Source organism: Thalassophryne amazonica, chromosome 1 (assembly GCF_902500255.1).
Source record: "Thalassophryne amazonica chromosome 1, fThaAma1.1, whole genome shotgun sequence".
NCBI classification, from domain to species: domain Eukaryota; kingdom Metazoa; phylum Chordata; class Actinopteri; order Batrachoidiformes; family Batrachoididae; genus Thalassophryne; species Thalassophryne amazonica.
In genome coordinates, this window is record NC_047103.1 from 38,755,207 (window position 1) to 38,769,164 (window position 13,958).

A 13,958-nucleotide genomic window follows, 5' to 3' on the forward strand; every position below is an offset into this window, starting at 1 on the left:
TATATAAAACAAAATAAAATGCACCTGGGGGTACTTTACATCTATCGATCTCCAGCATGTGTGTGTGTGTGTGTGTGTGTGTTTGCACTCGATGACCCGTGTCTCAGCGCTATGATCTGTTGTTTTATTCAGTGCGCTGTCAGCACACGGCTGGAGCGGCGAGGGGAGGGCGGAGTGTTTATACTTATCGGCCTCTGTGATTGGCTGACAGGGTGGGCTTCGCTTCGCTATTGGCTGGCCGCGCCGTCGCTCTGCATCAGTCACTGCCGCTTCCCGCGCCATTCTATCGTGCACGCGCCGGGGAGCAGGCACGTCAGACTGTCTGGAGTCTGTCTCAAATTGATCAAATTGGGGTGATGGACTTTCGCGTTTCTTTTATTTGCATTCAGGACGCCACCGCCGCCGCGTGTTCGAAGCGTGGAACCTTTCGCCTCCTCGCGAAACGTCTTCACCGGCGAGTCACCGAGCTCAGCTGAATTTTATCATTTTATTTACTTATTTATTTATTTTTTAAACAAAACGCGGTGAAAGTTTTTTGTTTTTTTCTCCCGTAGTCTGTCAGCGGCTAACGCTCAGGTAGGTCACGCGCACAGCGTTACAAAGCCGTTACGTCACAGCGAAATTAAAAGCCATAATTTAAATTATCGGGTGAGAAAAGCGTTTGCTCGGTGTTTTTGTTGCGGAGGCTTGACCTTATTCTCCAGCATGCGCACTTGCACAGATGACGCACCTGACGCACACGTAAGGTTGGTAATTAACCCCACGCGCGGCTTACCTGTTACCCAGAATGCACCTGTGGAGGAGGGAAAGAAGCGATCGCTTCAGATTTTATCTGTTAATTTCTGATTACGTACAAATGCCCCCCCCCCCCCCCCCCCCATACACACACACACACACACACACACACACACCCCACCTGCACAAAATAATCCTTTATTATGGCTTTAATTTTTTTTTTCTTTCTTGTACTTTTGACTTTGCAGGTCATCAAGTCCAAGAAGAGTGGATCATCCATTTGACAGGTTGGTTAATTAAACTTAAATTGTCACTTTTGCACTTACTAAATGAGCATAATGTCGCCAACAAATAATTTTTAAACTCCTGCTGAATAAAAATAAGTTTATTTTCCCCTCACTGACTTACATCATGTACATGTGTCTTTACATTAAAACAAACTCAAAGAGATGTGTTGAATTATTAGACTAACCCTTCTAATTCTAACTAAGGATGCAAGTAATGATTATTTTCGTTATTGTGCAATTAATTGCTTTTCTTGATTAATCAGTTATGTCCGTAAAATGGTAAAAAAAAAAAAGTTACATTTTTGTCCAAAAATCAAGATGATGCCTTAAAATGTCTTGCTTTTGCCATAACCCAGAGATATTACATTTACTGCCAGATGGGAGTAAATAAACCAGAAAGTAAGAAGCTGAAATCAGACAGTTTGGATATTTTTAACTCAAATATGAAAATCATTGCTGATTAATAGTCAGTTAATAATCAATTAATTGTTGCAGCTCCAATTCTAAATAACTTGTGCCTTAGGCACTTCTCCATTTGGATCTTTGATTATCTTATTTTACTTGAATGTGGTTTAAGGAATGCTTTTCTGCACGGTGGAGGAGTTTAATGTCGTGTCATGGAGCCTGATGAGCAGTGTAATCCAGGGGGAAGAAATGCAAAGAATAAAAGTCATTAGGAGGCTGTAAATAAGCACAAAGGTAAAATTGAGTTGCATGTCACTGTACCCGATCTGCCACAGACGACTGTGGTTTTGGTGCTTCTGCTCTGTCACTGCAGTTGTCTGCAGACTGTGCTGTCATATGACTTTGGCGCCCTCCTCCCACTGTCTGCTTCTTTTTGTTTTGTTTTTTTAAGGCCAAGATGGCTGCTATAGTGTTGTTGGCATCCATGATGCATATGCATGTTACTGCAATAAGGAGGGGAAAAAATGAAAAAGATGTTACACTTAAAGAAAAGCAGGGTAGACACAAAGAGAAGGCAGCATATGCCTGGATTTGGTCAAATGATTGTGATTTATCCTTAATAACTATTATTGGGTCCCTGCAACCTCAGACATTTGGTGATTAAAACGTCCGCCATTTTTCTCTTTTCTGCAAATATATGTACTTATGTCTCCATATACATTTCTACATGCTTTACTTTTTCTTGTTCCCCCCTTTTTAATAGTATTATATTTAAGTAAATATTGGAGGAGTGGGGTACAATTAGTTATACCTAATAGCTAACGTTAGCTCATCTAGTCGGCTGTAGCAACGTTCATCATAGCTTACAAAATAGTTGGTTCTTTTGTGTTTGATAACCCACATTAATTCATACTTTTGTCCACATTTATTTTATATGTATTTGTTAATACCATTCCTGTAGGTTTAACTACGCTATTATATTTTATACACTAATTGCCATTTTTGTTTATTGTGTTAGCTTGCTGGGTATGGTTGGCTTATTAACAGCTAATTTAGCTCTTCTACTATAACTAGCTTATTTTCGTTATTTACAGTTTTATTTTACTTGGTGTAGATTTTTAATGATTCATCAGTTTATGTGTTCTTTTAAAGATATCAACATATAGTACCTAAGTTCTTAGGTTTCCATTTGATAGCATAATGATTATACTTTTTATTTTCCTATAGTATGCTAACAGAGTTACTTTAGATAGATACCAATACACTCATACACTCATAGCTTCTGTTTCTATAATAAAATACCAGATTTATAGCTTAGCCTACTAACTATATTTAATTTTACTACTAGTCTTCATACTAAATTACCTGTACTACAATCTTCTCCTGTGATGTCTTATTTTTCTTATGTCTTATTATTTATTATATTATTTATACTTTTTCTTGAGCTGTTTGGGTGGGTATGGAGAGTTCCCATGGGATAAAAAAGCTTTTCAACCTACCATCCCTGGTTCTCAAGACCAGGCACCTAAGTGGCTCTACTCTACTCTTTTCTACTCTCCTTTTTTACTCTTCCTTTTTTGACATTTAGATATACCTTTATATACTGGCATAGTTCCACCTTAGAATTGGAATATATTATATAAGATATACCTTACTGGATTTTCATGGGGCAGCTCCAGTGTTTTTGTGCAGTATTTGTCTTAATTGGTGATCTTTGTTCCTTGCCTTTTAGCTATTTTTATTCTGTTTTGTCTCTGTTCTTGTTTGATTAATTGCTGCTGGTTTCTTCCTTCTCATTATGTGTCATTCAGCAGTTGGTACCTCACTCACACACACTCATCTTCAACTGCTTCGTCCAATTAAGGGTCGCGGGGGGCTGGAGCCTGTCCCAACAGTCATAGAGTGTGAGGCGGGGTACGCGCTGGACAGGATGCCAGTCTGTCGCAGGGCCAGCAATAGGTACTATTTTGAACAATTTCATGATACAGTGTGTCAGAAATGGCAAATGGTAAATGGCCTGCATTTATACAGCGCTTTTCCATCTGCATCAGATACTCAAAGCGCTTTACAATAAATACAATGTCACAACATCGTATTTTAACTTATTGACTGAGGACCATTCGCTGTATTTGTGCAGTATTTTTTTGCAATTTCAGTACTTCCTTTTTAAACCCTTTGCAGGTTGTTACAGTACTTGGGTTTAAACCCTGGACCACTGTGCCAAAATCTTAGGCATGATTAAAATACCTTAAGTGTAGGTATCCAGATACCCATTTATACATTTTCTGTGCTGGCAACAGAATACGGCTTGCACAGTAAAAATGAATGGGTGCGTGGGTGCTTAGGTCACCTCAACCAGATTGCGAAAGCAATAACTCCAAAACCAATACATGCTATCATCTTGTCAATCTCCAAATTAAAAGGGCATATAAAGAGGATGAAGTGATTTAAAATGTGGTGACTGTGATGCACCAGATCAATTGAAAATGCATCTTTGTGTAGCTGATGTAATATTTCATAGATATGTCTGCTTCTCATTGGATGCAGCACCTGTTTTCACAAGTGCTCACAATTTAACCTAGAAACAAACATCAGCACATCTAGGATGATATATTCCACACAACTACAAAGTACAAGTGGGAAGAATGTGTGAACAGGGATGATGCATTTTGTCCCAAGTGTAAAATATTCTTTGTGATGTTGAAACTTTGAAACACCCATGTTTCGAATGTTGTTCTGGAGTCCAGAGGACAACCCAATCTCACGACAGTTTAGGAACATTCATCCATATCAAATAATGAATGTTGTATTTAACAGCTGCAGTCAGCATAGGGTCTGTATGCGCATGTGATGAGGAAATCTAACTATTAAAGAGCCAACAGAAACTGTCCTGTGCGACTACCCTTTAAAACTAGTTTCTGGGGGTGAAATATCCCATGGTTGCATAGGATGGATTAGAAAGCCCTTTAGTGTACCAGTACAAAGAAATTACAAAAGCTATAGCTGTTCACAGTGCACATTAAAAAGTATGAATAAATAAAACTTGTTGATCACTTCATTTTTTTTCTTCTCTTTTGGCTGCTCTGATTTTTATTTGAGCTGTCGATGTTTGTTTTGTATGTTGAATTCATCTGAAAATCTACAAAGTAGTCTGACTTTTATTCATCTTAAAAAATTGGCTACTTTTTACATAAAACATGCAACACTCTGTCATATTTGATTGTAATATTATGATCATTACAATTTTTAAAATAATATTTAGAAATTACAAATGTTTTGTTTACTGACATAGTAATGAAATTTTGTTTCATTTTTTAATTACATGGAAACATCAGGATGACTCAGACATTTTTGTTGTTGTTTTTTTTCTCCCCAAACTGATGTATGCTAATAGAAATTGAACAGAAATATATAAAATGAGGATGCATGTAGTGAAGATAATCATGTGGAACAGTATGTTCAGCTTGATGACATTTACCTTATAGTCCTTCTGTTAAAAAAATAAAATTAAATGTCCTTTTTTGCATTAGAATGTTAAGGAAATAGAAAGTAAGTACATGTCTCAATGACACATCTGTGTGTTGCTTTATCAGCTCTTTGACACAGTTGATCTGTAGCATTTAAAAAAAAGTCAGTTAAAGGTAGTCTTAGTTAACACCTTATACAAAATGATTTTAGTAAAGTTTTGTTTTTTTTTAAGGCAATGAGCAATGTAAAATCATATTAATCTTCTGAGGGTGTTATTCCTTCACACACTGCTTCTTCAGCGTAAAGCCGATATTATTAACATTTGCTTTGAAAAGTGCTGAGTGATGTTTATCTGTTTGCCCTATCAGTGGCTGGCCTGGACAGATCTCTTCATTAAGGCCTTCCTAGTGCAAACTTGCCTGCTGTCAGACAGCTCCGTCACTCTTGTCATAATTCCTTAATGGTTTTTGAGTGCTTGTTGATTATCTGTTCACTGGTGTGTATAGCCACACTTAAAACATGTATCAGTGCAGGCCCGCCCCGAGCCTGATCCAGTGTCAAACAAGAGTTATTAGAAGGGGAAGGAGGACAAAGTAAGCTGACAGATTTCAAGTTTATGTGCAATAACAGTTTTTTGGAGAGCATGGCTCGAGTTTGCTTTTTGCTGCACAGAAGGAGGATGATGATGCACCACAGTATTCGTCATAAATTGTGGGCATCTATTTATTTTAGCAATTATTTTTTTTCTGGTGATATTTTTCATGACTTTATGATAACAAAATAAACATTCATGTAACTGTCTTTTGTTTTGAGGCTAAAATGCTGTAATAAACGGCTATTACACAACTTGTTTAGTACATTGCTGTGCAGAAGTCACTGTAGCATTTCTGTAACTGCATCTTTTAGAATGTTTTTGCTTCATTGGGATGTTTGTAAAATGACGACTTGACACATTTTCAAATGTTAATTTTCTTAAAAGTTGGATAACTTGCAATAAAAAGTAAACAAAGTAAGACATTTACGTTTTCAGCTCAGTGCATGATTTACCAAAAATAATAGAGGGTATAATAAGCAATAAAACTGATCGTTTTGTAAAAACCATGTGATAGTTTACAGTTTAAAATGTAAAGAACAGCTGCACAACATATTTATTGTAGTTTTTAATGCTTAGCACTTTTTTGTAAATTATTTGATTAACTTTCTTTGCAGCATCTTTTACAATTATTTATGTAATCCCATAACATTTTTGTACAAGTTTTGTGGATAGTTCTATTTTGCTTGGGTGTATTTTAAGCTCAAAGTCCAGTGTTGGAAGCAAAATGGATTTTTGTTTATTTGTAGTCGTCAAAAGACAACATTACTACCTACATACGTGATTGTTTGATATTACTGTTTTTTGTTTTCACAGATGATCCATGCTGCCTCTCCACTTGTTCACACTGGACTAGGTCTCCCAAATGGTAAGGTCTGCGCTGACCTGCTCATTAAAACACTTTTGGACATGTTTGAAGTTGACAAAAGCGATTCTAGGAATGCTTTAAGGTGCTGCAGTGAACGAATGCAGCTGCCTGAGGGAAATGGGAGTCAACTGCATGGAGCTGTATTTACAGAAATGGAGCCTTGGCTTGCAGTGTCAAGTCTAGATCATATAATGTAATGTGCAATAATCAAATTCTATGCTGTCAGTCACTTGCCAGCAGCAGTTACTTTTGATTAATCAGACTTTTGATCTCTTTATAAGATAATCGCGGTTATGGATCTTGTAACTTTCACTCCATGCTTGGCTAGAAAATGCTGATGCAAGAACGGCTCAGAATCTTCGTCCTGTTTTTCTGTTGGCTCACAGTCTCCACCCACAGTACAGTCACGAGGGCAAACATCACGCTGATGTCTGCAGAAATCTGGCTTCCTATAGGTTCGAACGCTGCTTGAGATGTCACGATTTCTGGAGTTATTTCGGTGGCCACATGCGGAGTTAAATATAAGAATGGAATATTTCTTTGCACAACAGCAGCACCTGACGTTGTTTGTAATAAACACTCGATCCCTTCACCCTGTGCTGCATTTAAAGATGCAGTTTGTTTTAATGTTGATGTAGCTTATTTTTAAATGAAGACCTCTGCTGTATTTTGAGGAGTCGTCTGTCAGTCTTCCAAAACACGGGTTCACCTTCCTGTTGCTTCGTCGCATCACAGCAGCACACATCTGAATATCGCAATCAATACGTCAAAGTCAGCAGCATCCATTTTAGGAGAAATTTGCTGCACTTTAATATTTATAAAATTAAACTTCGACTTCACATCACAAAGTATGAGGAAACTGAAGTAATTTTGTGGCATGAAAATAAAGTTGCAGAGGAAAGTCTTAAATGTTGTATGCAGTAATTCCTTTTGTTGAATGTTGATTTAATTTGGAGTTATATTTTTATTTAACGCTGCATATTTCTTCATGTGGATGACATTTTTTATTTTACCGTAGAATGTTTGTCTTTATTTTGTGTGCAGTATCATGCAATTTATTTGGGAGAATATTTAACACGATGGCACAAAAAATAAAAAATGTGCACATAAAAAAGTATTGAAGCTACGGTTAATTATATGATGCAGTACTTAATATAATGTTACATTAAATTTTGCTGTGCAAAGTTGTATTCCCTGGGATAAGTTGGTGCTATTTTAGGATTGATACTGGTCACAAAGATTATTCGAGCTAAAATGTTTTAAGGACACAAGTTACTGAGTAAATAATGTAACTCAATATTTAAAACTTAACAATTAATAAAAATCTAAACTTTAGGAAACTGGGTAGTCTTCATTGTTTAGAAAAGTTTCATTCAGCAAAAATAAATTTAAAAAATAATTTTCATGTTATTGACACGATGGGGTTTTTTAATTTTATTTTTTATTTAAGTTTGCAGTGTGTCGTTATGTCAAAGGAATATAATGAACATGTAAAAGATTTCATGCAGGTTCAGCAAGTTTTGAACCATAGACATTTTGTAAACCGTGTTTTTCTCCATAATAATCAACTGTATTCTGTAGCCATTTCGTTCAAACATTTTCGGTTTGTTGTTCTATATTTACGAACCAATCACAATTTTAGATGTCGGCAATTCATTACAGGTGGATGCATAAATGATACTATTTATTTAGTTTGGTTGAAGTATAGATGCAGCAAGTGTGATAAGCATTTATTTGTATGTAACTGATATAATCCCAAAATATATTTATGTTGTTATAATGAAATATGCAAGTCGTGTTGTGGGGTGTGTGTATTTATTTATATATACATTAAATTGTATGGCTCGTCGTGTACTCACTGCAACATGTATGTTGTATTGTGCTGCTGAACTGTCGATGCTACTCGGTGAAAAATTTAAGTTGTCTTGGCGTCCTTGGATAGTTTATCTGTCCACTGTTGATCTGGTGAATGTTGCTGTGCTGTGACGGTGTGTACTGCAGCAGTAGCTGTCAGTAAGGTTGGCCTCCACAGCGTGGCCAGGAAAATGGAGGGGCAGGAGGGGCTCGAAAAGTACTTTGGGTTTATGCATGTGTTTCGGAGACATGAGCCAAAGGAGCGAGTTATTTTAATGATTTGTTTTAAATTCACACTAGACCCTGTTGACCAACGCAAGTGAAGTTTTGCAATTTGCAGATACAGTAATGTTAGATGGATGTTAGCAGCCTGTATCATGTGTATTCAGACTTGGCTTATGCAGCTGTTTAAAGACTTTCCCTTGTAATTAGTTAACTGCAACTTCTCCAAGTTTATATTGGTGTCAGGTGGACACTTGTTAAGTGAATAGAATAAATGGAATAGTTTTGACTGTGTTGAATGTTTAACCTTTACTTTGGAGACTAAACAAGATTGATGTCTATTGGATTCTATGATGTATGTTACCCCATAACATAACTAAACATGACAGGCATGGTGCAAACTATTCCTTTTTCAAACCCTATTAACTAAACCAAAAATTTGCATAACTTTTTGCCAAAATTGGAGCAGTGTTATCTTTTGACCCCTATACAATCGGAAATGGATCTTTCTTATCCTTTTTGTTGTTTTTATCCCAGTAATCCATAACATTCACTCATAAATACTCCAAACTGTGCCTTTTTGGAATCTTCACACATAGACAAATATTGTGGTATATTTTTTTTATATTCATTTTGACAAATGGTTGCCATGGTGACCATGATGAAAATTCACAATGACTGAGTATCCAGTTTTATTTTAAATATCTTTGGGTACATCTTTGCCAAATGTGGTACTTTTATGACAAAATGCGCAATTGTTATGAAAATATTAGTTACGATGCACCACTAACACGACTGTAGCGTTGTCCTGTTGGTGTTGGTTGCCTCGCTTTGTAATCCAGCCCATTCTAGGATGTGCTCAGGCAACGTGTCCATTCTCTCACTCAGCTGCAGCAGTACGTCCTGTTTTTATCAGATTTCAGATCCGCTACTGTCTTCATATTTAAAGCATGATTATGTCTCCAACATGGCAGTGAATGGCACAGAGAAGGCTGCAGGCCTGGGTGACCACTGTCCCTGAACCCAGGAGCAGCCTCAGGCAGTGTTCACCTTCTGGAAGTAAACCTTTGGCCTGAGCTGAACTTCTGCTGCGTCACTTCATTCTGGACTTTACAGCACATAAGCACACACTTATTTCCACCTTGTAAATCAAGAGGGTCACACTTATTTTGGAGCTTGTTGTGCTGCGTACTCTTTGTGCTGTGTATTTAATCTATAGTAAAAATGATTATTTGAGAAATTTTCATGTAATCAGTGTGTGTGTGTGTTTGGGGTGAGGGGCCCAACTGTCAGATTATCTGATTTGGGTCTACTTTCCTCTATTTGTCATGTTTGTTGTCCAGTCATCTTAAAAGCAAAACAAAAAAGAGGATGTCTAGTGATGTTTGAGTCTATATGTTTACATAGATGATATTACATCTGATATGTTGCCCTCAATAATAATTTGAATTGCCAATTCCACAGATTTGGTTGTCATCGATACAGTACTGTACAGAAATCTTGGGCATAATAAAGCAAAAAAGATGCTACAAGAATAACGTAAAGTTTTTTAGTGAAAAATGCCACAGTATTTTCAAAATATGTAGAATCTATTCCTAAATCTTGGGGATTATTATCCCTTGTTTATTGTTTCAGTGAAATCATGCATTCAACAATATGGCAGAAAATATGATCATGATTCACACCCCATATTAATAAACAGCTATATTTATTATGGTTATATAATTTATTAATACTACCAGTATGACGAATATCTTGATAATGACCGACGACTGAACAAACAAGGAGGTTCATTTGTTAATCTTTAGAAAATAGATTATTAACAAAAATAAAATGAGAATGTAAACATCTAACTGCACAAACATGCTTTATCTGTTGTATTGGAACAAATTGACTTGCTTTTTAACTTAAGATAATGTAAATAAAACTGAAAGATGGTGCCTTTTTATGTCACAAAGATTTTTGCTTCCCATTGACATATATTTTTCAGACTGTCCTAATCTGCTCTTTGTTGTTTTTTTTTTTCAAGGTATCCAGACCACTTTTCTTTAATTAACCTTTAATTGTGTTACTCTAAGATATTTAGTTGCCTCTTAGATAAAAAGTTTTTTTGGTGAAGTTGGTGCAAAAAAGTGTGTTTTTATGTCATGTTTAGTTTTTTCACCCCCCCGAAATAACCCACCTCGGACATTACATATGATTGGGATTTCATGTTAAAAATCCCACAATTCTATGACTGCATGCAGAAATTAAGATTTTCGAAGATGAATTTTGGCCAAGCCGTTAAGTGCGCTTGTTTTCAGTGCGGAAGGTTCTCGGTTCAAAACTCACCCCTGCCCATTCTCCATGTAATATGGAGTTGTGTCAGGAAGGGCATCCGGCACAAAACTTGTGCCAAATCAACATCCAGATCCAGCACGGGGCTGCTGTGGTGACCGAGTGGAAAACAAGGGAGCAGCTGAATGGAGTTACTTTTACAAGATAAATTTTGGCCTGTAACAGAAGTCCATATGTGGTCTCCTGCTTGTGCTAAGACACACCCACTGAGCCAGTCTGTGCTCTGTGTGGTAGACCCACGTGTTTTGTTGGTGAAACTGAGAGATGCGTCCTCTGTGGAGTCCGAGGGGTGTGGCATCAGCAGCTTGTTGAACTAAAAAGTAACAAGCACAGAATTTTTATTGTTGTTATTTTGCAGGATCTGTCACCTGAGTGTCTATAGGATATTCATTCATTTTCTATACCTTCTTATTTCAATTAAGGGTCACTGGGGAGCTGTAGTCTGTCCCACTTCTCCTTGGGTGAGAGGCAGGGTACACCCTGGACAGGCTGCCAGTCCATCGCAGTGGCACAAAGACAAACACATGCACACTCACACCTACGGACAATTTAAAGTGTCCATTTCACCTAACTTGCATGTCTTTGGAAGTGGGAGAAAACCGAAGTAGCAGGAGGGAACCCATGCAAACACGGGGAGAATATGCAAACTCCACACACAAAAAGGACGAGGAAGTGATCCCAGGATCTCCTTGCTGTAAGGCAACTGTACTAACCGCTAAGGCACCATGCCACCATCTACAGGGTATTTTTTCCTGTAATTTTGAAATATATGGCCATCGGGTATTGCAAAGTCTTTGCGTCTGTCTGTCTGTGTTCAGTATAAGTCCAGTTCTATTACTGCCAGAGTCTTCAAACTCACAGGGAACATTCTTGGGACACAGACCTTGGACAAGTTCAAAGATGGCTAACCTGGGCCTATTTTATAAGGTTAAAAAGTCTCATTCTTTTCCTTTTTTTTCAGGGGTGGGGGTGACAGCCAATTAGAGTAGAGCAGCACCGTGGTCTAGCCAACTGCAAACTCTGTTTTGTTTGTGTGTAGATATAACCTGTTTGTTATATATTATGTAAAAGCTAGCGAGAAATAAAATGCTGTTTTTGTAACCTGATAACACCTCTGGAGTGATTTACAAGACATTTTGTGGATGTCAGTATGCAAGCTAACTTCCGCTCTTGTTAAAAGTTCATGTACACGCACATGCACGCCCTCCTGCTGACGCCATTAAAACGTAAATATTGTTTATGATTGATTGAATGATTGATTGATAGAGGGGCTCTATTGAACATGTATGAATTGTACGCAAGACAGTAGGATCTTAATAATTAATGTAAATAACAATAAATGTCTAATTATATATACCACTGGGATCCCAATTAAACAACTGCAAATTATAAGAAGACATTTAGCATTGCGTTGTATTTTTAAAATGTGGAGACTTATCTTGCAGAAAAGGTGTATAATATGACTGGTTTAACGTGAAGACGTGTGTCACTTTGCGAAAGGTAACACTTGTGTATTTCAAACTGACATAATAATGAAGGTACAAAAAACATCAAAAGTCCCATTTATGCAGAAACACAAGGGTGCTAAAGACTTGCACACTGATGTACGTATGCAGTTTCTGAGCATATTATTTTTGACAGAATTTGCATAGATCTACTTAACTGTGATTGTAATTGTCTGCCAACTGGTGCGTTTGTGGCTCTGTTACTGTAGTAAACGTGATATTTATGTGAACCTGCAGTTCTCAACTAAAGCATCTGTGCCCCGTGACAACAGTGACACCTGAGCATCTTTACTTGTTGCATTAATGTTTAATATTAAAGCTGGGCTTGCACAGTGTGAGTTTTGGCCCTTTTTGAGCTGATTTTTCACTCGTGCAAGAATTTTTTGGAACGCGCCGAGTTTCAGCTTAATCGTGCATCCTGCATCGTGTAGTATACATGGAGTAATGAGCTGCGTTGAACCTCTCACGACCACCTCCCAATCAGCAGTCGTATGGTCGGATGAAAATCAAAGCTGTTTGATATTCTTGTTGGCCCTTGTGAGGGTTCCGCGCTGTTGAAGCAGCGCTACGAGCGTCTACGAGCCGATTTACCCCAACCTCTCGCACTGCGCATGTGCAAACACCCATGCGGAATTGGAGAGAGTATAAACAGTGATGATCTCTTTGGAAGAGAGCAGCTTCCGTTTAAGTTTTGCTTCCGGAAACACGAGTCCAACGTGTGGTTTTTGAATGTACAATGTGAGCAGTCAGATCGCATCAGAACATCGTGCCGTATAGTATGAGAACATAAATCATGCGCTTTGAACTTTTACACCCTGCGGTTTTGTCATACAGTTTGACTGGAGCCAAGTACAACGACTGAAAAAAATCGTGCTGTGTCTGTCCAGCTTAAGTGGAGAAGAAAGTTTTACAGGTGTCATTTATACTCTGTGGACTCTCCGGTGTGAAAGCTGTTGAAGTGACCACTTTTAACAGCCTGACACCCGTGATGTGCACACCCTGTCTTGTGAATGACGACCCATTTGGCTGGAACAAATTTTTTTCAAGTATCTGAGTGTTAAATTGAACTGTACCCAATTTTGGGCTTTTCTGAGGGTTTTCTCGAAAAGCAGATATTTGAGGCTTGAGGGTGTGCTTGCATTTTTCCCTAATTGGGGTTTATATAAACACACCTGGAATACCTGCTTTCACTTTGCCATTTGACCTTTTAGTGAATTAAGATGACAAGGCAGAGTGGGAGCTCATCCACCCTGCGGTACATCACAACTAGTGGAGGCTGCACCATGACTAATTAGTAAATCTCACCTCTCTTAAAAATGGGGGGATAATTATTTCTGTTGCAGAGCAGGTTGATGAGTAGACGTCCACCTGCACCAAGTTGCATTAACCTAATAAGTCTCCCTGGACTCCAGAAGTGAATATTTCATATTTCACTGATCTCTAACAGCTTTTCTGCGTGTTACGTATTTGAGTCTCCATAAGCCGTCTAAGATGGGTAAAGGGGAAATGCAGACGGCTGGGTTTCTTTTTCCTGTCACGCAATGGCGTGGAAAGGTCAGGCCTAATGAAGTTGGGATTGTGACCTCGAGTATTCAGTGACTTTGCACGGACCCTCTTCCTGCCGCTGCAACCATGCCGGTTAATCCCTTTTTGATCCTAATTGATAGGCATTAACATGATCCTTA

At 37.9% G+C, this 13,958-nt stretch overlaps 1 long non-coding RNA gene across 1 annotated transcript in view; it reads left to right on the top strand.

Annotated features, from left to right (window-relative positions):
* The first annotated feature begins 282 nt into the window (after window positions 1-282).
* The window catches only part of LOC117508540, a 31,795-nt gene continuing 18,119 nt past the window's right edge, over window positions 283-13,958 (top strand). The window contains exons 1-2 of the long non-coding RNA XR_004560121.1: window positions 283-746; window positions 984-1,022. This is a non-coding gene — a long non-coding RNA (uncharacterized LOC117508540). The remainder of the gene's footprint in view (window positions 747-983; window positions 1,023-13,958) is intronic.